Source organism: Zophobas morio, unplaced genomic scaffold (assembly GCF_036711695.1).
Source record: "Zophobas morio isolate AGI-343-1 ecotype UQ-CSIRO unplaced genomic scaffold, CSIRO_AGI_Zmor_V1 ptg000044l, whole genome shotgun sequence".
Lineage (NCBI taxonomy): Eukaryota > Metazoa > Arthropoda > Insecta > Coleoptera > Tenebrionidae > Zophobas > Zophobas morio.
The window spans coordinates 160113-185854 of NW_026972149.1; the positions used below are offsets into that span (position 1 = coordinate 160113).

The window sequence follows — 25742 nt, forward strand, 5'->3', positions numbered from 1 at the left end:
ATCTTGTAAATATTTTAAGGTTATCGTAATCATGGCAAACCATTAAGCAAAATTTATTCGTTTATCCCCTCCTAAAAAATTAATGACATCTCAAAATTTTGCCGAATAATACAATACTGTTATCATTAGTATTACACTGCACCTGTCCAAAATACTATACGTATTTTTGCAAAATGTTGATCTCGTCATCACAAAATTTTGTTAAGAGAAAAGTCATTTGGAACGTACGCCCAGCACGCTTCTTTACATTTACTTTAACGTTACGTATATACATATCTTTATTTTAACTAATACCTAAGGATTCTCATAAAAAAAATTAAATTGGCATAATCATTTCAAATTATAATTTTTCGAAAAAGCTGGATTTGTATTATTGTATATCAGAGGCGAGGGAAGTCCTGTCGAAATAACCTTCGACCAATTTTTTAGATTTGGTTATACAGGTAGCTCAAAAAAATGTATGAATGAATCAATTTACTTTATTGTTTAAATCAGGAATGTCTCCCTTCATTTTCCCAGAAATTTTATTGAATACCTACAATACTATTATGTTTAGTATTACACTGCACCAATGTTGATATAGAACATGTCCTTGCAAAAATCTTCATGACGTCATCACAAAATTGTGTTAAATTAAAAGTTGCATGCAATTGACTGTTTTGGTGATTTATATTAATAAATATCTGATATCTGTGCAAAAAAAAAATCAAGTGGATTAACATTTGGGAACAAAAGTTCACAAACAGAAGACTCAAAATCTGAATGCATTAGTGTACCAGGGGCGGGTCATGAATGACTTACGAAATTGAGTAGACACAATAAGTCTTCTGAATTCAAGTTTGTTAATTCGAAATAAGTATAGGTACCTATAATCTTTTAAAAGCGCCATATCTCGTACTTCTAAAATGTAACTCCTGAAACCTCCATGATGTTCTGTATGTTTTTAAGATAGGAGAAAATAAGAATATATGGTACTCATACCGTAATCTTCTAAATTAATTAAGTACTAATTTATAAATTGGTCTAAAACAGTATACGTCTCTCGTCGCAGTGGATGCTGTACTGATTTTGTTTAATATATTATCCTAGAAATTTTAATTTCTCTGCAATTAGAGGAACAAAGCAGAGAGTTCTGCGTATTCACATAAATAGTTACATTTTTTTATATTTTTGAATATTACCTATCGTTTATATTTTTATAACAAGAATATGTTTTGGTTCTTTTGTATGTTGTCATTAGTAGTTATTTGAAACAACCAACCCCAATCTCTCCTATACATGTGATTTCACGTTTCGTCTACCTATAGATCCATATTTTCATGCACAAGTAAAATAACTGCATAAAGCACTTGTAATAAAAATGCAAATATTTCGTGCTAAATTTACTTACTTATTTTTTGCGAATATTTTACAATGTAATTACGTACGTAATTAATCATATCGAACGTACACGTTTTGTCTTGTAAAAATCCTGTGAATGAAACAATGGTTCTTGTAGCAGTAAAAGGCCTTGCAAGTAATCTGTATCCACTACGGTATAATCTATATGGCCGTCAAGAACGTCAGACCAGGTGAAGATGTAACATCCAGCACCGAACAGAGCAAGCGTGAGTACAGCTGTCGCTCTGAAAAAGGTCCCAGGGGAGTGCATGGGAGTGTTCAGGACGAGTCCATCCTTGAAATGCGTCATCCTGATTGGCCGCTTCCAGCCAGATACATTCTTATTGGTCAATCCAGTGGCATCCTCAGCCTCTTTTGCTCGTCCTCTGCCGTGGCCTCCTAATTATGCAAATGGCCCTGCTCACCTAATGTTACCACCATCAGTCTCCTGTTTGCGCTTTTCCCAAAACTACCAGGCCAAAGTTCAACCAGACATTAGTTTTTAATCTGCAGATTGCCTTTTAATGCCGAGCTACAGAGAACGCAAGTGACTGATGCAAACTTGGAACATTATTGAATGTTTAAATATCGAATGCTGCATGCCCATTCACAGTGTGGTTTAAAAAGTGACCAATAGTATTTCCGTTACCATCATGATTTCCACAGTGGTGCTTTTGACTTACTGGCAATATTATAGTGACGAGAGCTTCCTACGCTGTTGTTGAATTATATACTTGGCAATAAATAATTTAGTTTAGGTAAGTAATCAAATTTGTGCCCATCTACATAGTAAGACGTAAATTGTTTCAAAAAGAAGCAAATAATCACACATCGATTTATAATAAACATAAAAAAAATATTCCAATATTTTGACTGCCCAAATATTCGCTTATATTTATATGTAAAATTTTTGCAAACCAACGTCTAAACCTTTTTGTTTACTAGAGAAAGATTATTTTAATAGCGAAAGTTAAACCATAAGTTATATAGTGCTCAATTTTCAGTGATGTCAAATTTAAAATCAAGTCATAAGTACCTATTAAATTTTTCGCACAATACTGGTAATACATAAGAAATAAACTACGTACCAGTAAGAAACTAAGTTCGATATATCAAAAAACAAAAACACAGTAGTACAGTTTCTGGAACAGTTGTCATTCTATAAAAACAAAGTTTTATAGATTTTAATAAAATAATAAAACAGCAATAGTGTAAACATAACACGAAATATATTTTTAATGCGCATTCAGTTGTTCTTTACTCTTTATACTCTATAACAAGGAAAGAAATGTAACCAATTTTTACTAAATTAGCAAAAGTAAAGTGTTTTAATTAAATAATAGAGTGAGGTTTTTGGCGTCGGTTAAATCATAAATTTCATCGCGAAACACTCGGTACAAAACAGCGATTCACAATATATATAGATACCTATATAGATCAATCAGTAGGTATCCAAAAAGAATAAAAAATAAATTAATTTTTTCCACTATACCCGTGTTTCGTGAACAAATATGACAATTTTTGCCTAAAAATGTCACAGATATGAAGCCACCCATATATATATGTTTAATGTATTTTTTTACAACTCCTAAAGTTATTACAATATTATACAAAGTCTCATAAAAGTTTGAATCTGTTAGTTAAACGAACATAAAAACAAATGCTTATAAGAGTGAAAAAAATTAGTGTATGGGAAGTAACCAGCTATACTTCCATCTACTGGCTGGTTCAACAGAAAGGTCTGCGACAAAAAATGTACCTAACCTAATGACTCACTATGGAAAAATCATATATGTAGGTACCTATCTGAAAAAGTTTTTATTATTTTATTTCGCTGATTTTTTTATGATAAGCCCTAGAACTTAAAATATATATTATATATTTCAAGTGAGTTTTTTACAACAAAATATTGTGATGGCATCATCATCTTTTTAGAAATGACTTTATCAATTTGGACAGATATGTACATACCTACAGAGTAATCCTAATACTAACATTACTAAGAGTACTATATATATTCCAAAATTTTAAGGAAAATGGGGAAGGCTTGTTCTTGGTTGAATCAATAAAATAAATTAATTTGTTTGAGTCACCTTGTATATAAGCAATTTTAAAAAATATGAATGCATTGGTGTACTATAAATATTAGATTCATAATATTTTGCACATTTGAGATTGGATTTATTGAGCACAATTTTAACAACCCGTGATCAAGTTTTTTTGTTTGATTTTGCAATTTACCATGCTTACGATAACTTAAAACGTTTGCAAGATTTCGAATCATTCGGTTATGCAGCTTCTAAGTTAAATTATAAAAATTGTACCTACACATTTTTTTTCCAAAACTCTGGATGATAGGACTGTGATTTTATAAAATTTAAGTAGCATTTTCTATGTGAGATATTGAAGTGGAGTCGTCAAATTTTTAATTATTTACGCAATAAAATATATATAAAACTTCACAATAATCGGTTCAGAAACTTTTGGACACTATTTATCCTGTAAAATCAATACAAACGCCAGACGAGAGACAGACAGACAGACAGACAGACAGGCGGAAATACTCTGCTGGTCATGAAACGTTGAGAAAACCGTTCGTCGAATGGACCCTACTATTAGGTATACTCCTCAAGCTCCGGAAATAAAAAGTAGATTCATAAAGTATGATTAAAATTTAACAAATTCACTGAAACAATCAGTTTTTAGACTGTTTGTAAGTATATAACGAATATTTTTGAGAATTTTTGATAGTCGCTTGTTAGGCTACGATGCCAACAGCATTTTTTTATCCGACAAAAATTAATCCAATCGCGACACATTTTCAAAAAGTGTAAAAAAATATATTGGAATGTTACACTTTTGTCAGAAAATAGTAAAACTTTTCTCATTTTTTTTGTACCACATATATTTATGTACGAACAGTGTGAAGAAACTATAGTGAATTTTTTATTTTTTTTTTTAATATTTTATTGGTTAGGAAACAAGGCTAAAATTGATTTTAAATAAAACGACAAGTATGCAAGTAGTTTTACTTTAGTATCATCAAACATTTTAATTGTTATAAAGTTAATTCTTTATTCAATTTATTATCTACTAAATACGAGTTACAACAAAAATATGTAACTTTGATGGCTCCATCAAGCAAAAATTGTCAATTTGTTCCGAAGTTATAATCTGTGAGGACAATTTATTGTTCCACTGTTTTTTCGAAGTTATGCTTGAATTGATACCATATTTTATAGCTATAATGTGTATAAAACAAATGGTCAAAAACAGTTTCACAATGAAAAATGACAAAATGGTTAAAACAGCACATTAGAGAGAATACAGAAATTAATCTGTCTGACAAATAGTTCTACTATTTTCAGATTTCGTTCTTAATATAAATTTGAAGTAATTTTTCTATCATTTATTTTGGCACAAAGGGCCTGACATATTTAGGTACTATGTTTTTCTTAATTTCTTTATTTAAATTTATAAACAGATTGATTATGAACTTCAATAATGTCTTAAAATATTTCTGCAAGGCCGATAAATCGTTTTGTTATGTCCGATCTAAAAAGAAATATATTAAATTTTTGAATTTCTAGCAATTTTTTCCACTTATTTTGAATATTAAATTTCAGCATAATGTCAATAATTTTATATTTATATTAATTAAGCGATTATATTTAAATATACATACATTCCATTCATAGTATATTTTACTGCCTAAATAAAGTCCGTATTAAGTACTATGTTTCACAAAAACGCATATTTTTTGTGTCTTGGACGTTTTTATTATTAAGTAAGTTATTTTATACGACCTTTTTAAATTTTGAGGATCTATGCAACTAATCCGAATTAAAATCATTAAAAGGACTTAAATATATTTTTGTATTAGATACGTATGTACGGTACACGTGGATAATTATTTTTTTTTTATTTCTGCAAGTATTGAAATTTTATCAACTTCGGCAGCTTTATTTTTTTTCAACAATTAATTAATAATAAAATAATAATAGCAGATTACTATATACTAACTTTTTTAAAAACTTGACAACGATAAATTATACTTACAAAATTTGATACCTACACTATCAGATTGATGTTGATTCGCAAAAAACATTACGAATAGGTATACTCTCTATGTGCTTGGACAATTGTATGTGCAAACAAACATTTTAAGAGTCTGTATATTTCTTATTTTATCAAACAGTCTGACTCTCAAGAGTTCTCGTACGCATGAAAAACAAAACTCGACGAAGGGTTGGTTCTTTTATTTTTGCACCCTATTATAACTTGAGTACTCGACTACTTAAACCATGCATACTCCATAATCAATCAATATTTATACTTGTAATGTTCTGTGTCTGCAGACCAAACAGTCGACATAATTTTGCAATTCTAATTTGAAATATGCTTTTTGTGGTTGTAGATTATTAAGTAAGTTCACAATTTTCAAATAATTACATGCATGTGCAATATAATTATCTAAATTACACAGGAACTCTTAAATTCATGAGTTTAATTAAGCTTGGTTATGAGACTTCATTTTCACAGAGTAACAAGGTTATTAAGCATTTATCGCCAAGGGTAGCTTTAGTAAATACCGTACATGAACCCCTTAGCACGGTATTCAGCTGATTTAACCCCATTTATAAGTATCCCATTTCCGTTCACGCTCTGGACACCCTCTGGAAAATTTATTGGTTTTTACTAGCTTCATAAACGATACAGTGTGTAGGCTGCGTATTCGTCTTTGCATTTAATATTCTTTATATAAAATATATTACATTTATTTACAATGATAATAACTTATAGATATAGACATTGATAAATAACATATACCTATTTATTTTACCATGTTTTGTTCTTTTATGTATTAATTGTCTTATTTAGATGTAGTTTTTGATTGATCTTTTTTTTTAATAATCTGTTTAATTCAAACTACATATATTTTCTTCTTGTTGCTGTTGCAAATAAAACTATAATGATATAAAAATCAAATTATAATTATTATTCATTAGACATGAGTAGGTATAGAAAAATAGGTTGAATTTCCAGTATTATTATTATTAACATATTCTTTTGGAAACTTTTCTTTTTACCACACAACTTCTTATAGCCTGAACAGTTTTTACATCAGCGTAAGATAAACAAAAAATGTCCTGAAGCTGACAGTTGATGTTCAGTTATTTCGTTCTACGGATGAACAAATTTGCACCTTTCTGTTGATTATGTGAAATTTACGCCGTTCAAGAGTGTCCGATGTTAACTACTTTGAATGTTATTGTAAGACTTCCCACATGAACATGAGCGAAAAAACACTCTGTACCATGCCGCCGCGCCGGCGGTCGCAGCTATACTTTTCTGTACTCTGAATCGATAATAATAAGTATCTATATCGCGAGATCAAAAACCTTTTGATGCAGAGTTGGCTTTAATTAACGTAAATTGGAGTTTGCAGATATATTAAAATGTTTTCAGTGACGTGGTATTCTGGCGAAAATTAATTGGTAGGTGAGGTACTGATAATTTTGTAAAGCCATCATCACCAAGAAATGGTCTACCATTGCAATATTTTTAATAACGAAAGTAATAGAATTAAGCTTCAGTGACTAATCTGTGACAGAAATTATCAGATATGTGTGTTATGACCGTGTTAAAACATAAATTATTTGAGAAGCACTGTGAAAAATTGGATTACTATACGTTGGGTTCTCCTTAAACATACATCTACTATAAAACCAGAAATTCTATATTAACATGAATTTTCACAAGCAAATGTAGAATCTGATTAGGTGACTAAAAAATTCAGACAATAGGAATGTTTACTTAAGCTGATTTCCATCAGAGTGAAACAATAAAAGATAAATCGGAGTGAGGTCATTTGGGAATATAATTGGCATAGTGAGTAGGATGAATCGGGGTATGGTACGCGTTATCGAGCTTATGACGAACTGAACCGTGATAGAAAGGCAGCCCCTAGAGACGCTGCCGCCACACCGCCTCTTTTCCGCCGCCCCACGTATCTCCCGTTTGGCACGCCTCTTAGGCGCGGCTGTAATTATCTATGTTAAATATTTACTCTGCATTTACCTTTTAACCATTTGGATCGACTTTAAGCGGGCGATCATGTAGCGTCGCTATGCCATTTCCGCTACCCCTCGAAAATACGTCCTACACCCTACACAATTTTTAATTTGTTTTCGATCTTTAATTTAGCTGGAAATACTTTTACTTGAAGATAATTTTCAAGAAGTTTCCTTGCCAATAATGTAAAATTTAAAGTTTAATTGAAAAGAGGGAAAATGACAGAGAAGAATAAATACTTGGAACTCTTCCAGATGCGGTAAACAGACGCTTATTATTTAGAGATATAGAGTTTTTGAGCTTAAATGAGCTAGTTTATTGTTGAATTAACGTATATATTTGGGAAAATGTACGACTTTCTGTACTTTTACAAAACATTTTTTCCAATTTTGGAAATGACTACTCTCATTGGGAACACAGATTTACAAGAGGATACAAATTACAGTTTTTGCATAACGTGTTTTTAAAATTCAATGTGCCAATTATTTATGGAAATTTTGGTACGCATCTTGCATCACTATTTTCAGCGTACAAAACTCTAGCAATCGTACCTGATACATTGTCGACCTTTTATTGGAAATGAGATACAGTAAAAAGAAGCTTCTAACAGCACAAGCGTCCTTTTACTGCATCTCATTTCCAACAAAAAAAGTCGACAATGTATCAGGTACGATTTCTATAATTTTATAAGTGAAAACTGTGTTGAAAATTGCGTTGCAAAATTTCCATAAATAATTGAGATATTCATTTCTGTACTCTGAATACATACGTGAATCAAACATTTTACTCAAATTTAAAAATCATCTGTTTTTTATTACATTTAAATATTTCACAATTAACAATGAGTCTGTTAATAATGGAGATATTTATTACATTCTGAAAATGTATTGAACATTCCAAACGTAGCGACTAACCTTAAGTTTAGGTATCCCAGTAGGTACCTAATAGGTTTCATGAATTTTTACAAAAATGTTAATCGTATTATGTTAACTGGATAGACTTTCTAATATTTGAAACCAACGTTATCATAATGTTATATTGATCATCTAACAATTAATGTATTAATTCCTTACCCCCATAAGATTGATGATGTTATTTCAAAAATTATACAGTAAAGTGCAGTCTATTTTTAGGTAGGTACATATACTACCTTTTTTTTTTTTTTTGGCTAAATTGATTGAACATCGGATATAACTGTATTCTCTATTATACTTACGTAATAACGGGTATTCAGTTGAAAAATCACTCAGAGTAGGCAGTGGAATTTCATTTAACACAAATGGCATATATATTCTGATATTATAAGTAAGTATAACATTATAACATGTAACAAGTGATTTTTCTGCTAAATGCATATTATAAAAATAGACACACCGTTTGTGTCAAATGAAATTCCAACGCCTACTCTGGGTGATTTTTCCAGTGATCACCTTTTCTCATACCTACATTGTGAACAAATTATGTGAAGTTCAATTTAATTAACTACACATTTTTAATCTACAAGGATATATTTAAGTCTGTACTTATTTGATACAATCTTATTCCCGTTTTATCGGAAAATGTCAACAATGATGAATTTCTCGTTTAGAATAATTAAGTACATATTAATTAATGCTGATGAACAATAATTGTGAGTAAGGTCATTAGGTATTTCGAATAACCCCTGGGGTTAAGATAGTTAGATAATTCATTCTGATTAAGCAACTCATGTGAAAGGTGATAAATTCGGTGTGTTTATTGCGTGATTTAGGCCGTGTCGGGGCGTAGCGGCGTCTAGGTGAACACCGACTTGGTGGACTGTCAGGTCGCTTCTATCTCCAAGATAAATGCGAGTCTCGATGGCCAACTCGTGATGGTTTGACTGCTACCCTGCCGGACGTGAATATATTATCTTGGTTTTACTGTCGGCTTGCGTGTGCGTAAAACCTCTCTGTATTTTTAAAGAGAACAGCTACACTATTATCTTTTTTTGTAGAGGAAGAGCAAATTTTTTTTTTGCTTGACAAAAATCTAAACTGTTTGACGCTCTGACCTACAAATGTAGTCCCTACGGTCTGTTCCATCGATTTCCTGCTTTTCATTTTTTTCTCAGAAATGTTTACGCCTTTTGTCTATACGTTGACCTTTGACATTGTAATATTTTTGAGGGAAGATGCAGAAACTATTTCGAGCAAAATTTTTACGTCCACATTTTTTTTTATTAAGTTGTTTTTATTGAATGAACTAACAACCAAACACTGAAAACACAAATGTTCAACACGTAAATAAAAACGAGACAATATTTTTTACTATATATAGCTACTCTTTGCCAGAGACCTACAAGAAAGTTAAATATTTTCGCAAAAAAAAACCTTCATAAAAAATGTTGAAGGAAATTAGTAATATTTATTTTTATTATTTTTTTATCCAATTTGAAATATTTGAACTTTGTTGTTAATAAAAAAGTAGTGATAAATATTTCATACTTCTTAAAAAATTTATATTATATACTCTAAATATCCAAAGGAAGGTAAATTAAAAAATTGGTCGAAAGTTGTTTCTACAGAACTTCCCTCGCTCCTGAAATACAATGATATTTTTTTTTGAGTCACCCTGTATATACAAATCCAAAAAATATTAATGGAATGATAAATTACAAGTACAGATAGGATTTATTCGACAAACTTTTGAGTTGACGTCATCGATTTTTTGGAGGGGATAAGCTAGTATATTTTGACTAAAAATTTATTATGCTCTTTATAACCTTAAACCATCTGTAAGATTTCAAAGCATTCGTTTTGGCAGATTCAAAATTAAATTGCAAAATGTTGTTTTGTGATATTGATTTTTTTTCTAAAAATCTAAACGTTTCTGGTAAAAACTCAACACGGAGACATAAACACGCATGTAGTGTAGGATTATCTTATTTTATACATAATATATTTAAAACCCATGTACTATGTACAATTTTGAAGTAACGTCATCACATTATTGGTGGAGATGGTTACCGTTTTACCATCTACATGATATTCCTATTATAAATACAAAATTTGACAACAATCGGCCTAGTACTTTCGGAGATTATCTGTCTAATAAAAATCAGGACAGCAGACAAACAGACAGACGTAAGTATTTTAGTAAAAAAAACAGTCTGAATTCCATCAGTGGTGTGGAATGTAGAATCCAGAAACTCGATCCGTTAAGTTTATTTTGTGCACTTTTATACGCATGTATATATCAAACAATGTTCTTAACCAATCTATCATACAGTGTATCTTTTTTAAAAGTGGCCATGTGGATTCCGATGTTAAATTTTATACCCCAGGTTAACTTATGTTGGATCAAAAATTGAGAGTTAAAATTTGGGCCATCTTTTGTCGATTTTATTAAAAGTTATGCTTTAAATTAAAGGTTATTTCTAAAAAAAAAGTTGGACAGTTTTGTTGATAATATTTTAGGCACCCTTGCAAAAAGAGACGTTTCTAAAATTTGATTACCCGATTACTGGTTTTTACTGTTCAAAATTGATACACCGCAGTACACAATTAAAGAAAAAGTGGAAGTAGGCACAAGATACATCAACGATTTATCAACAACACACATTGCGCAAAATTTTGGTGCAGGTGGAAATGCTAGCTCAAACCCGGTAAGAACATAGTTCAAAAATTTAATGTCAGATTTACAGGTCGTCTCGAATGTGGACACCAGAAATGCAATTTCAGTGATATCATCTTTTATTTTCTTCAATTATGAATTTTATCATTCTGTTTTTGTTAATTAAAATTATGCTGTCAAAAAGGACAAGTCAAAATCTTGTACGACGTACGTAAACATTTTAACCAAATTAATTTTTACTTTTTTAAGCACAAATTAACAATTTACTGCAAAAATTGGTAGTCGAAATTAAAGTCTAAGGCTATTTCCACAGCAAAAATCATCTCTGGGTCTTTACCCTGACGAAAGTTAACATGGGGACAAAAACTTAACATGAGATTCCCTATGACCACTTTTAAAAAATATGCATCTGTGTAACTAATCTTGAACGAATAATTTTATTACAACATATATGCAGTTTTGTTGTACAAAATTTGTTGTCTTCTAATTTCGATAAGGGAATGAAAAATGTATTTTCTAAAAAACTTCAGATTTATTTTTTTGTTAAATTTTGTTTTTTATAGATTTGTAATTTTTTTTTGGCTATGAAGGACGTCGTTGAAGCTAGATACTACTAGACACCATTTTTAAAGAAAAAGTTTATGGGTTGTCAGAAAAATTTCATTTTGTACTTTCTGTACGGTGAACTGTATACCAGCTGACGAAAATTTGTAAAACAAAAACATACTTTTTATTTTCCAACAGATCTGCATAATGTGTATTCACACGATGAAGAAATTCTACCGGAATTAACAATAATATTAACAATTGTTTTCCCAACTTGTAATACAGCATAAATAAAACTAAAACACAGACAAAATTTAAGAAAATGTATTTAACCTAAAAAAGAATACCAGTATAGAAATCGCATTCCTTTGTGAATTTTCATAATTTTAAAATTGCATTTTTTGGTTCTTTATCGCCTTATATTTCAAACACTATTGAAAATTTTGTCTTAATTCTTTTAACAGTAATGTAACCATTCAATACTGATTCTAACAATGTATATATTTTTGTACTATAGTGTCTTTAAATTTCTTCTAAACAATCTTCAATAGAAGATTTTAAAGTCGATCAACGGCAACTTGTAGATTATGGTCTAAAATAATTTTTGTAATAAAGAATTATTTGACATCGATTTTTTACTACTTCGTCCCAGATCAATTCTCAGCACTAATAAAAATACACGTTTTCTGAAAATTTTGAAACACCCTTCGTACAGGCAACAAATAAAGATTTTTTAGGAAATTTAAAAAAACATTAATACAGTCACAGTTGCATCAGTTGATCAACAGTTATTTATTTTTTATGTGCACTATCGTTAAGAAACCATAGTAGAACTTGAAGTAGATTTTAATGCGGTAAATAACAAATTAAATTTAAAAAATATAGTATAAGACTTACAACGAAGTTTAATAAATAATGCATTTTAATGACATTAATCAAAAAGTGAGCACATAAATTTGCAAAAAACAAAACAAGAAGTTGTAAAAAGGGGCACTTGAATTTTAGAGTAGGTATTTAGATATTTATATACCATCAGCATCACTTTACATATTAACAGATAACAATGATTATTTACAATAACTGAGAGGATATTTTGTCCGAAATAATCTGCTTACCTTGTGTTTGCTCCACAATGTTAATTAAAAACAAATGATAATAACAATAAAAGCAATAAAATAATAGAATTTTGGAACTACCTAATATTGTACCCCTCTGTCCTACTGTAACGATCTGTTGTTGTTCCGCTACCTATAAGGCCAACACTTTACCCAGTGATGGTATTTATTTTCTAAGAAAGAAAAAACAATTTTCTTTCAAACGGATTAAGATTTGAGCGAATTATAAATATTACATAATTTGGGATTTTGGCTAGGAATTCAGGTAAACGGTCTCATAGTGCATTCTACGGAAGCATTTTTTGAAAAGAAAAATGAAGAATAACTGAACATAATATTTTAAACGCTTTTTTAAATACCTGCACGAGAGAGAAAAAAATTGGACGTTATTACTATAGCTCTCTTTCTTTTTGCTGTATATACAGTCAGTTACTTGGGTACGCTTGTAAACAAATGATAAAAGTTTTCTCTAATGTTAGTACTTTTTCGAACCGAACATAAAAAGAATGTTATAATCGTAACCTGAAAGCATCCGCTTTCTTTTCCGCCTGGTTGTCTGTCGTCTTCTCCAAAAAAGTGATAATACCATAATCTCCAGTATTGTTTTACGTAGGTGAAAATTTTAGAAAGACATCAGCATTGAGAACTGAAAAGAAATGAAATTCAAAGCAAACATTTTTGCATTTTTATAATTCATAATACAAATTGACTTATTTATTTGTGTTCGGTATCTCATTGAACTGACGTCAATATGGCGTCGTGTTCTATTCTTTTTCACTGTGCAACAGTCTTGAGACGAATGGCACGTTTATTACGCTCGTAGGTGCTCTCAACCTTTAATAAAGCCCTTTCCTTTACAATAGACACGAGCATCTGCGACGTCTTCCGGCAAACAACTTTTCCGCTTTTTATTATTGCGTCTTGACGCGACACGAGTCTACAATAACTTAGAGGCGGATACGCGATATTTGATCGTCTCACAACCACTTCCTTGCATCTGCATCTGATCACAGACCGACAACCTAGCATTACAATTTTATTCAGCAGATGCAGTTATTCGATACTGAAATAAAGTTAATTTTGCCGAAACTTTTATGTGAAAATTTACAGTATAGGTGCACGGGCAAGAAAAGTACTTTCACACCGAAGGATCTGGTTACTGAAAAAACGGTGTTTCTTTATTATTAAATAAAAGCATTAGGTGTGAACAGTACAAAAGTCGCACATGACGGTTTAACTCAAAAGTTCATTCAATATACTTTTTTATATAAAAATAAAATATCTGAAAAACTAAAAATATTTATACTTCGGTTATATAACTAAAGTTAGATGTGAGATCTAAATTAATCGTTTGTGTAAGCATCTATAGGTGTGCATACATGTTGTTATACAATTCCGATTTTTTTTTTCTCCAAAAATTAGGATGTCTAAAGTGAAAACTCACCACGGATTCATAAACCACAAGTACAGGAGTATTTACTACTCGTAAACATATAAAATTTAAATAAGATTCACTATTGAAAATTTTGGAGATGACGTCATCTCGTTGTTGGTGAGGATAATGGGTGGTGGTGTTATTTATGCCGCTGGTTTTTACTTTATAGAGCTTATCATCTTATCAAGAAACAAACATTACAAAATCAAATTTTATAATTTTTCAAAAAATTGGGGTTTGTTTGACTCGTTTTTCAAGAGCGAGGAAAGTTCTGTCAAAATAAACTTCGACCAATTTTTCGTTCATGGCGTTTATTGACATCTACTTTGTAAAAACATATTTTATGATACCTGATGGCTGCTGCATCGCGAACATACTAGTTGGCTCCGGCGGCTACTTTTGAATCTTAAGCAACAGGTAAATTGGCTCCGGACTAATAGGTAAATTGGCTCCCGCCAGATGCATGTACTAGTTGGCTCCCATCTCCTGCTGCCTGCATGACGGGTAACGCAGAACTGTGGTTGTTTTCACAAAACCTAATATCTAATGCCAACTGAAAAATTAAATTTCATTTAAAGTTGTTATTTATAATTTTATTCGTTCATCATTGCAACGATAAGTATTTAAGAAAAACAACACATATATGTTCGAACTATTACCCCTAATAATTTTAACAATTTATTTACTATTGCTTGGTAAATATATATATATATATATTTTTATTTTTGTTAGTATTGTATTTTGCTGCAAAAGATAAGGTAAATATAAACCAAAACAAAATTGCTGAGCTTCTGTCTGTTTAATTTTGAAATTTCAGTCGCTTCGTGAGTGTGTTCACCACTTTGTTCTATTATTCGAAGCATTCGTCTTGATATACGATTTACAGCCACGTTTTACACACTGCCAACGTATAACACTTTGAGCTAACACTTTATGAAAATTATATTTATAATTATTGCCTAATTAACAGAACTGTTTTCCCTTTTTCACTAATCATTTCGTCCAAACAGTCCATTTTGTAACAATTATCTTAAGCGCTTGGGCACAAGAAAGTTTAAGAAAAAACTGATATTTTTCGGCCGGAAATTTTGTATTTGTGTTGAATGGGCATTTTCGACCAGTGCAGATAGTAATAAAAGTATAGAAATATTTACTCTTACCGTAACGACTGTTATCCTCTTACTTCAAAGACCCCGCAAATCTGGGAAATACCAGAAAACCCCTTTGTAACTACCTTACCGCCACCACTTTCTAGACAGAAATTTGATGACTATGGAATTATATGTTCCTGTAATTCAAACAACACATCTCTTGCGACAGCAGGAAATAACGTATCTGCAGATGATCCCCTCACCGTAGGAGGTACCATAAAATCTACCTTCCTTGCACCATCGGAGCTAATTTACCTATACCCATTTTTCGGCAGAGGGTCAAATACCGTCCGCCGGAGCCAACTAGCATGTACCCGCTGCATCACGTTCGGTCAGGTAGTTTCGGGGATTATTTGTCTAATAAAAATCTACACGGACCACGACAGATTGACGGAAACGGAATACCCATTTTTTCGTACTCTTGGAGTCATGAAACGTTGAGAAAACATAAAGGTAGTCAGTCGCCCGTTGGACTCGGTTACAATACTTCCTTAGCTTATGCTCGGGAAATAAAAATGTATAAGTTGATTTCGTTTTATCACCGAAACATTTTTGAAGTTACTTTCATATATGTATTAGCTTTCTAAGATACCAATAGCTTAACTGTTCAGAGAACCATTTCTTGTAGAACAAAATATGAAAAAAACGCCCAATGTACACCACAATGACTTGTTTGAACTGCTTTTAACTGGACTAGTTTCTAGAATCTACTGAATAAAAAAAAAGTTTTTTCAATACCGTTTTGGCAGTGAATTTGAACTAATAGGCAAGATATCGCTGTTGTTGATGGCAAGCTTATTAGTGTGTGACATTTCGCCAATTACAGTATTTGGTGCGTTGCTTCTCAATTAATAAAGCCATTTCCGATGCACCCTGAAAAGGAGCGAGGATTATAGTCTGTTCGGAAATTTGTATTAGTGGAGCGGCAGCCGGGAAGGTAGCTAATATGCCTCCCTTTATGACTGAAATGATCGTCGATCAAGTCTGTGGTCGAAGGGCATTCAATAAAAATCTCCCAGCGTGTCATCCGACGCAGCTTGACAATGACATCGCCAGATCGTGTTAGGTCCAAATACCTCTCCTTGTTAATTGACCATGATTACTACCCTTCTCTCCCTTCGTACACGACACACCCAACCTATAATAACCATTGTCACTTATAGCGTTTACGTGGGGGTAGCACAGATTGGTTTTCATTTATCATATTCGAACGCATTCATCCACTTCATGTGTGTATACATATATTTAAATATGCGTACGAGTAGGCTTGCATCAATGCGACAAATGCAAAGATAAATCTAAAACCATGTCTAACTAATTAAGTATTACTACATTATTAATCGGTTGGATGGGATTATTTTTAGTTATTTTTATTTTTAAAACCTAGTAACAACGACATTTAAATAATTGTAAACTGTGAAATTATTTACACGAATAGCAAAATGTTGTTAGTTACAACACATATTCAAATATTCGTGTACTAACAAGTATCTTAGATGCAATGGACAATTTGTTATAGCTCATTTACTCTGAAAAATTGACGTTTGTGACTTGATAATAGTGATATATAAATTTTATTAAATACCGATATGAAATAAGAACGTGGATAAAGTTTCAATTCAGTTAATAATCAAAACGTGGAATGTTTAGTGTTTACTTAGTAATTTCAGACTAGAAATAGCTACTTAGATTATTGACAACCAGTTTAGTCACTGTCGTGGCCAACACGTTTTTCAAAAGTGAAGAATGTCCAATTTTGACTTCAACAGGATGGTGTCGGCTCACTATGTTTCTGAGGTTGGATGTTGGACCTTCTTTGGATAATAATAATAATAATAATAATAAGACTAGGATTTGGATCCTGAAGTTATATCTATGTGCCTATGTCCGTGGAGAGTAATTGTCCAGACAGAACCCAAGACGCTAAGCATTTTCGAATTAATTCTGTTCATAACTCACAAGGCAAGTAACTAACTTCTGTATTGTATAGAAACATTAAAATAATCCGTTATAGTTAGTGTGAACAATCTCGTAACATCAACAAGCATTTTTGCAAAAATTTCTTTTTTTTCATTTTTTTTTCAATTCCGAGAGTTTTATATTTTTATACGATATTTTTCTTTACAAAAATATCGTCTCCTCAAAACTTTTTTAAAACATGTTTTAGAATTGCTTGTACAAGATGACTAAAAAAAATTAATTAATGAGCCAGTTTATTTCAGTTATGAATTTAAGAACGGCAAATTTTTCAGAAAATTTGGGAAAGCAGTACTCTTATTGTTAGTATTATAGTTAGTATTATACACTGCATCTCTCCAAAATGAAATACGTGTTTTACTAAAATGTTGATGACATCATCACAAAATTTTGTAGTAAAAAATTCTCCCGAAAGGTACGTTTTACTTTTATTTTAAGACGACAAACCATATCTTTATTTTAACTTGTAGGGGTTATCATAAAAAATAAAATTCGCAAAATTCAATTTTTATCACTTTTCAAAAAGGTTGGATATGTTGTACTATGTTTCAGGAGGAGAGAAGTTCAGTCCAAATAATTTTAAACCAACTTTTAAAATTCCTGAGCGTAAGCTAAGGAAGTACATATAATACATATAATTGAGGCCATCGGGCGACTTGCCACTTTCATATTTTTTCAATGGATCATGACTTCAAGAGTACGAAAAAATAGGTCTCCGGTTTTCGTCTGTCTATCTGTCCGTCCATCTGTCTGTCTGTCTGTCCGTGTGGATTTTTGTTAAACTCCGAAACTACCGGTCCGATTTTATATGTGTATTGTGAATATCATGTAGGTAAAAGATAGGGGCGGCTGGTGCCGGGGGGCACAAGGGCACGTGCCTCCCCAAAATTACAACGTCTACAAACACACTGGGCGTTTTTCAATATTTAAAAAATTATCCGGAAATTTGTGTCATAATTATCAAAACTAATTTTTTTATCTCGCTCAACTTGTATAAAATGTATCAAAACTTATATCCAAGACACAAATCTAAAGATGTGTGTCTTGGATATATGATATGTTATTGCTGATAAAACCTGGACACAGAGACCGAATCATGGATGATTTAGATGTTTTGTTTACACCGTTGCCATGGAAACCTCACGTCCTAGCCGCCTGATTCACCTGGACTGCGGTCCTGCTGCGGCAGTGTTCTGCAGGATTGAGTTACTATCGCGGGTTTTAATTTTCATTCTGCGCGAACACGTATGATAAATATTCTTGGATAATCTTCTCGGTAATACAGACATTCGGAAACAACTTCACACCGCTTATATTAATAATATTCGGGCACATAACGCAAGGGTCGACAAAAATCGCCATATATTACGCCGATTGATAATGTGCATAAAATTTTGTGGAGTGTTTAAATTTGATTTACGTGGACATGGCGAAATTAGGGAATCACAAAATCCAGGTATATTTCGAGATCTGATTGATTTTACGGCTGAATTGGACTCTGCTTTATCAGATCATTTGAAAGAAGCAACGGTTTTTAAAGGAACGCCTAAAACTGTCCAAAATGAACTTTTAGATGCCATGACCGAAGGCAAAAAGGTATGTGGAGAAATCCTTTTTTATTTTTATTGAATGTATTTTTGTATTTATTTGCGTCACACAATTTCGTCTATTAATTGGTAGTAACAACCTGTTTTATGTCTTCTTATTTAACTCAGCAATCAAATTGTGTCTCCCCATTTAACAAAAGGTCACGAGCCGCACTAGTAAAAGGCTAACCAAACTTTGTCAAATCATCCTCACCAACAGTGTCATAACGTCATATTAAAATTATACACAATAGTAAATGGGTTTTAAATTATATAAAATAACATAGTCCTACAGGTGCAGTTTATGATTACGTGTTGAGTTTTTACACAAGATTGTTGTAAAAAAAATCAAAACCATATAAAAACATTTTGCAATTTAATTCTGAATCTACAAAACCAAATGTTTTGAAACTTTGCATACGTTAAAGTTATTGTGAACACGGTAATTTTCAATCAAAATAGACTGTTTATTACTCCCAAAAAATTTTGTCTAATAAATCCTACCGAAAATGTGTAAAATATGATGAGCCTACACTTGTGATTTATCAATGCTTTTATATTTTTAGAATTTCTTATACAAGGTAACTTAAAAAAATTAATGAATGCAGCAATTTATTTTATGGATTAAATCAGTAACTGCAAAACCGAATGCTTTGAAATCTTGCAGATCTAAATTATTTTTTCTCTAAACATAGGATAATTCATGTATGTTGGGTTACATATTCATCCTCCAATGGATTGATTTGGACTTTTAAAAACAGAACATAAGTGATAAGATTCGTAACAATTCAGGAGTACGCAACCAACTTAACATTAATTATCCTATGTTCGAAGAAAAAAAAACACCTCACGGTATGGGATTTATCATTGCATTAAGATTTTTTAGATTTGTTTGTACAGAGTGACTCAAAAAAAAATGAATGTAGGAGTCAATTTATTTTATTGAATAAACCAGGAACTGCAGAAACGAATGCTAAAGTTATTGTAAGTATATGGTAAACTGTTAATAAAAATGTATGTTTCTTCCCCCCAAAAAATTAATAACGTCATCACAAAATTTTGTAAAGTAAAAACTCATTTAAAACATTCGTATAGCACGCTTCTTTACATTTACTTTAACATTGTATACGTATGTTTATTTCAACTTATAGGTTAGGGTTCTTATAAAAAAATAAAGTTCGCAACATCAAATTTTATAGTTTTTCGTAAATGTTGGACATATTTCATGATACTTCAGATGCTAGGGAAGTTCTGTCAAAGCAACCTTCGACCAATTTTTTCCCAAAAATCTGAACGTTTCGGGTAAAAACTCAACACGGAATTATAAACTACACCTGTAGAACGTTGTTATTTTATACAATTTCAAACCCATTTACTACGTACAGTTTTGAGGTGACATCATCACAGTATTAGTGGGGATGATTAAACATTTGGTTAGCGTTTTACCATCTACATAATATTCATAATACATACACAAAATCTTACAACAATCGGTCCAGGAGTTTCGGAGATTATCTATCTAACAAAAATCGTCACGGACAGTGGACAGACAGACAGACAGACAGATGGAAACGGGAAACCCATTTTTTCGTAATCTAGGAGTCATGACCCATCCAGAAAATATTAAAGCAACCAGTCGTCCGATAGACTTAATTACAATACTTCCTTAGTTTACGCTCGGGAAGTAAAAATTGATCTAAATTTATTTATACAAAAATTCTCTCGCCCCTAAAGTACATTCGAACAATTACAGCTTCTTCGAAAAATAAAAAAAAAACATTTTGCGAATTTTTATGACAACCACTATAAGTTAAAACGAAGATATGTATGTAATGTTCTAGTAAAGATAAAGAAGCGTGCTATGCAGTGGGGTAAATAGTACTCCGCGTCATGGAAAGTGCAGTCCGCACAAGACCAACAAGGTCAAAATAATATATTTAAAGCAGATAACCAATGTTTACACATCGAAAGAATGCGACGACTAAGCACGTAGCAAACTGCTTAATTTGAATGATTTTGTCTCTTCAAAACAGAGGAGCCGACTAAATTTATTGATTAAGGTGAAATGAAGCAAAATGTTTTGAATATTATTTTGCATAAGTAGCTGTTATTATGATTATTCTTTATTATTATTAAATATATATAAGTGGGCACAACATTACTACATTCCCAAATTTTCAAGAAAATGAGGTGGACCGCTCCTGATTTGATCAATGAAAAATTGTGAATCTTGTGTCAAATGAATCCTGATCTGCGCGTTAGTTATTCAACATTTTTACGACACGATCATCGAATTTACCACACATTAGTGCTCTTAAGTAGGTATACTGGTATAAAATTTGATGATGCTATTTGAATATTTTTTGCGAAAATCTAGATGCTTAGGGTAAAAAATCAGGACGGAGTCATAAACCACAAATATAGCAGTATGTTATTAAAATTTAAATGCATTTACTAAAAAAAATTAGAGAAGACGTCATCAAATTGTTGGTGGAGATGATTAGCCAAATTTTGATTAACATTTTACCAGTGACTATATATATAGTCACTGATTTTAGCATCTACACAACTACAACTAATAAAAATCGACACAGACGCCAGACAGACAGCTAGCAGCGACAGGTCTATTTTTTCGTACTTTTGGGATAATGCATGAAACGCCGAGAAAACATAAACAGAGAGAAGCAAATATATAAGGGAAACAAGAATGCCATATGTTTGAAGAAGAACTATAAATACGGACAGGTGCCTATCGAAGCTTCCAAAACGCATACTTTTTACTTCTCCAGCCTAAGCTAAAGAAGTATAGTAATCGAATTCATCGGACGAATTGCTACTTTCATATTTTCTTGGCATTTCATAAACCATAGACTACGAAAAAAATGATCTACCGTTTCTGTACGTCTGTTTGTCTGTCTGGCGTCTGTTGCCATTTTTATTACACACGTAATTTCCGAAACTACTGGACCGATTGTTATACCAAATTTTGTATGTTATTAGGAATATCATGCAGTTGGTAAAAGGTTAACCAAAATTTAGCTAATCACCGAAAAATTGAAAGATCTAAAAGTTGGAAAGTCGGAAAACTAAAAAATTTTAAAATGAAAACTCAAAGAGTTGCATATCGTAAAATTAAAGAAACAAAAAAATGGAAAACTAAAAAATTGCAAATCGAAAAATTGAAAAAACTGAAATTGAAAAATTTAAAATTATAAAATCGGAACACTTGAAAAATCGAAAAATTGTAAAAATAAAGAAAATAAAAAACCGGAAGGAAAAATGCAATGTAAAAACCCCTATGTGGAAAAGCAATTTTCGACACAACCGCGTACATAAGGATACGTTATTCCTTGATAGAATTTTCCAACTCTTAAAAACCAGCTTTTAAATCCGACGTTAAAGAGCAATATCGATTGGAATGAAGAGAATTGCGCAATAAAAAAGCAGCTGGGAAAGATTTAGCACGATTTAAAATGACAAACCAAAGCTGCAGTCGGCAGTAATTACGACATATGTCAGAAAATCCAAGAAAACCACAGGGGAGAGATCCTGTGGCACACAATGAATAATTGTGAACCAGAAATTACGGTGCAGCGCCAAACCCTCAGAATATTTTACCACGACTCTGACTCTGATCACTCTCCAACGATTCGTGCTGGCTCCTGTCACCCCGCCTGCCATTGTTAAGGGCATGTCAACATTTCAGCACCGGGAAACAACGATTCCGCCCCTCTGTAGTCTCTACTCTCCACATCACTTACAAACTCAAACTCTGATTTAAGAAGTGAATAGATTTAAGCTTTTGTTCCTTTCAGCACGGACACAAAAATAAAACTAATACAGGGTGCTGCATCTGATTTCCGACGATCCACGCACGTATATTGATTAAAATGATGATTCTACCTTTATTAATTAAACAGTTAGCAAATCCGCTTTAATACCAACATTACTGTCATGCCACAAACAACTCTAATTACGTGTTGGCTTACCTACTTATTCTACAATTCAACGTTGACCGCTACATCTTTGTTAATAAACATTCACGTTCAGTCGAAAAAGGTACCTTCGAAAATTTTAAATAAAAATAACCTAGTTTGTCCGGTGGACATTATCATTTTATTGAAACGTATCGTTCATTAAATCGTTTACTCACATTAAAATTTAGATATCTATGCAAAAAGCCTTGGTATAAAGTAATTTAGAAACAACTCTTCCGTTAGTTTTTCAAACAAATTGTACCTAAAATTAGCTTCTACAAATTTTATTATTTTCATGACAACACATATAAGTTACAATAAAAATACAAGTGTATGTAATAAATTAAACTAAACAGAAACAAGTTTGCGATGCTGATATGTTTCAACAAAATTTTTTTATAGTCATTTGTTTTTTAGTGGGGATAAATATATAAATTTTGATGCCTATCATGTAACTCTGAAATTAGACACGTCGTTTTTGATTTAATTAAAATCAATATATTGCTTAATAAGAGGTAGTTCAGAAGCTATACATAAAAGCGTGCTCTTTATAGAATTTTGAGATGACCTTATCAAATTTTTTCATAGTAACCCAAATAAAACGTGTACTGTATAAGGGCAGTCGATTTGTAGTATGTAAGACAGGTACATTGTGAAATTTGGTATTTTGTTTTGAAATTTTTAGTTGAATGTTGAATAGTTGAATAACATATATAAAACACATTATTATTTTGCATATATTAGGGAGGTTTTATTTTTCAAATGATGTCATTATAAATTTTGGTGAAGATGAATCGTAAACAAGGTAAAATTTATCCCAAAGAATTTTTTTTTCATAAAATAACATTTTTTGTATTCTGATTCTTAACTTACAGTAACTTTAAAAAGAGGTAAGATCTAAACATCGAATTAAAATAAATACTGCGAACTTTGTAGTGGTGCTCTAAAAATGAAAAACAAAATATGTTTAAGAAATGTTTTCGTTAGTTCTTTTACCCTCTTAGATTAGATGAATTAACTTCATTATAATAAGTACTCAACAAACAAGTATTTATTGTGCTTAACTAGATTTAATAATAAAAAAAATAATATAGAGTATATAACAAATTCATAACCTTAATTGAGTGTTGTGGGAAGTAGCTGTAACATAATCATTAATTTTATAGTTTTTGTAGTTGTGTATAATCGTTCTGATATGTTTTGTTTAAGTCTTTATAGACTTTTTTGGAGATGAACTGCGAAATTTATTGTTTAGTTTGTTCAAGGAGTAACTTTATTAAAATATTTAATAAACTTTCATACATCAAGATGCACCGAATTTATAGGTGTTGATAGACGTTGTATTGTTACTCAACACAAATATTTTTATAATGATAAATAATAATAAATTCCCATTATTTTTTATGAGGATATGATGTGAACTTGTTGCTTTATTATAGGGATGTACCGACTAGTGGCCGACCGGTCGGATAAGCCGACTGTTCGGCCGTTTTTCATCGTCGGCTGGCAGTCGGCGACTGGTCGGCTAAACAGCCGATGGGTCGGCTTTTTTTATTAAAATTAAAATAGTATATAAAACAATTAAACCCGGTTTACAGACCCTCAATTAAATATTTAATCACTTTTGAAGTGTTTTCTTGTACTTTTAAGCCACTCAGATACCCTACGGGCTCGGAAAGAGCAACGAAACCATCAAATTTTAGCTAGAATCTGTATTTTTGTCGATTTTTATTGAATTTGAACTATATTTCAACATTTATTTAATTTTTAACCCCGCGTTAAAGTACCATGTGACCGACTCTACGCCAGTCAGACGTGGCTAATGGCCTTGTTAAATGCGCCATCAACTTAATCTCAATTAAAATATTGTATAAACTGGCCCTAAATTGTGTTATTCTTTATTTTTGTACTGAGTTACTAAAAAAATTAAATGTTAAAATTATCCAAAAAAATTTAACACATTTTTTGGAAAACAAAGGAACTTTAGTTATTCCTTTTATTAAAATAACACAAATTTTTAAAGTAGTCAGAGAAATAGAAAAAAAACAGACTGTCTGTCGCATTTATAAACCGGTTAGTCGGTACATCTCTACTTTATAAACATTAAAAAATTAAGAAGCAGGATTATATTATTAAGAAACTAACTTCAATACTGTGATACAAAAATTCAATGAGATATTTTAATGACTGATTATACCGAGAGAGAAATAAAAACACGATCAAAAACAGACATGGATTTTCGAAAATTTGTCTTTGATAATATGTTTGTCTGGTTATACTACCGTCAATTAGAAAGTTTGAGTTGAAAATACAACAATCAAAAACAAACTTATAAAAATCCATAGCTGTTTTCGATCGTGTTCTTTATTGTTCTTGCGGTATTATTGCTAAAGTGATAAAAAGCACTTTTTGAACTTTTGCTTTCACTACACTTAAAGATATTTTGATTTTAATTAATGCCCATAGTTATTGTCAAATTTTTATTCAATTTTTATTGCAACATTAAATTATTCATGTTGATATTTGTAAATATAATTTTTGCTTTTGCATTCTATAATGGACATATATATATATATACAGCGTGATATATCATAGATATTCTTAAGATTTTTTTTGTAGAGTTATAGGCTTATAATATACCAACATATTTTCATAAAAATGTATATATTCAAGTGCATTTATATTTGGAAAAATTTACCGTCTATTATTATAATGTTTTCATTTACTTGTGGCAATATTTGAGGATCACTTATTATCGTAGTATTTTCAATAAAAAATGTTATCGTATTATTAATTGAAATGTTTACAAATAAAAATAGATTCCGTATCTATTTCGCAGTTTCATTTTAATTATAGGATAAAATATTTTCAAATGTATATTCCAGTCTGAACGACGTGTAGAGTAG

General features: G+C 31.3%; 1 protein-coding gene across 1 annotated transcript in view; it reads left to right on the plus strand.

Annotated features, from left to right (window-relative positions):
• The first annotated feature begins 1843 nt into the window (after positions 1-1843).
• Positions 1844-25742, plus strand: part of LOC135141667 (fez family zinc finger protein erm-like) — a 30814-nt gene continuing 6915 nt past the window's right edge. Inside the window, exon 1 of the mRNA XM_064072966.1 lies at positions 1844-2138. The gene's annotated coding sequence lies outside the window, so the exon portion shown is untranslated. The remainder of the gene's footprint in view (positions 2139-25742) is intronic.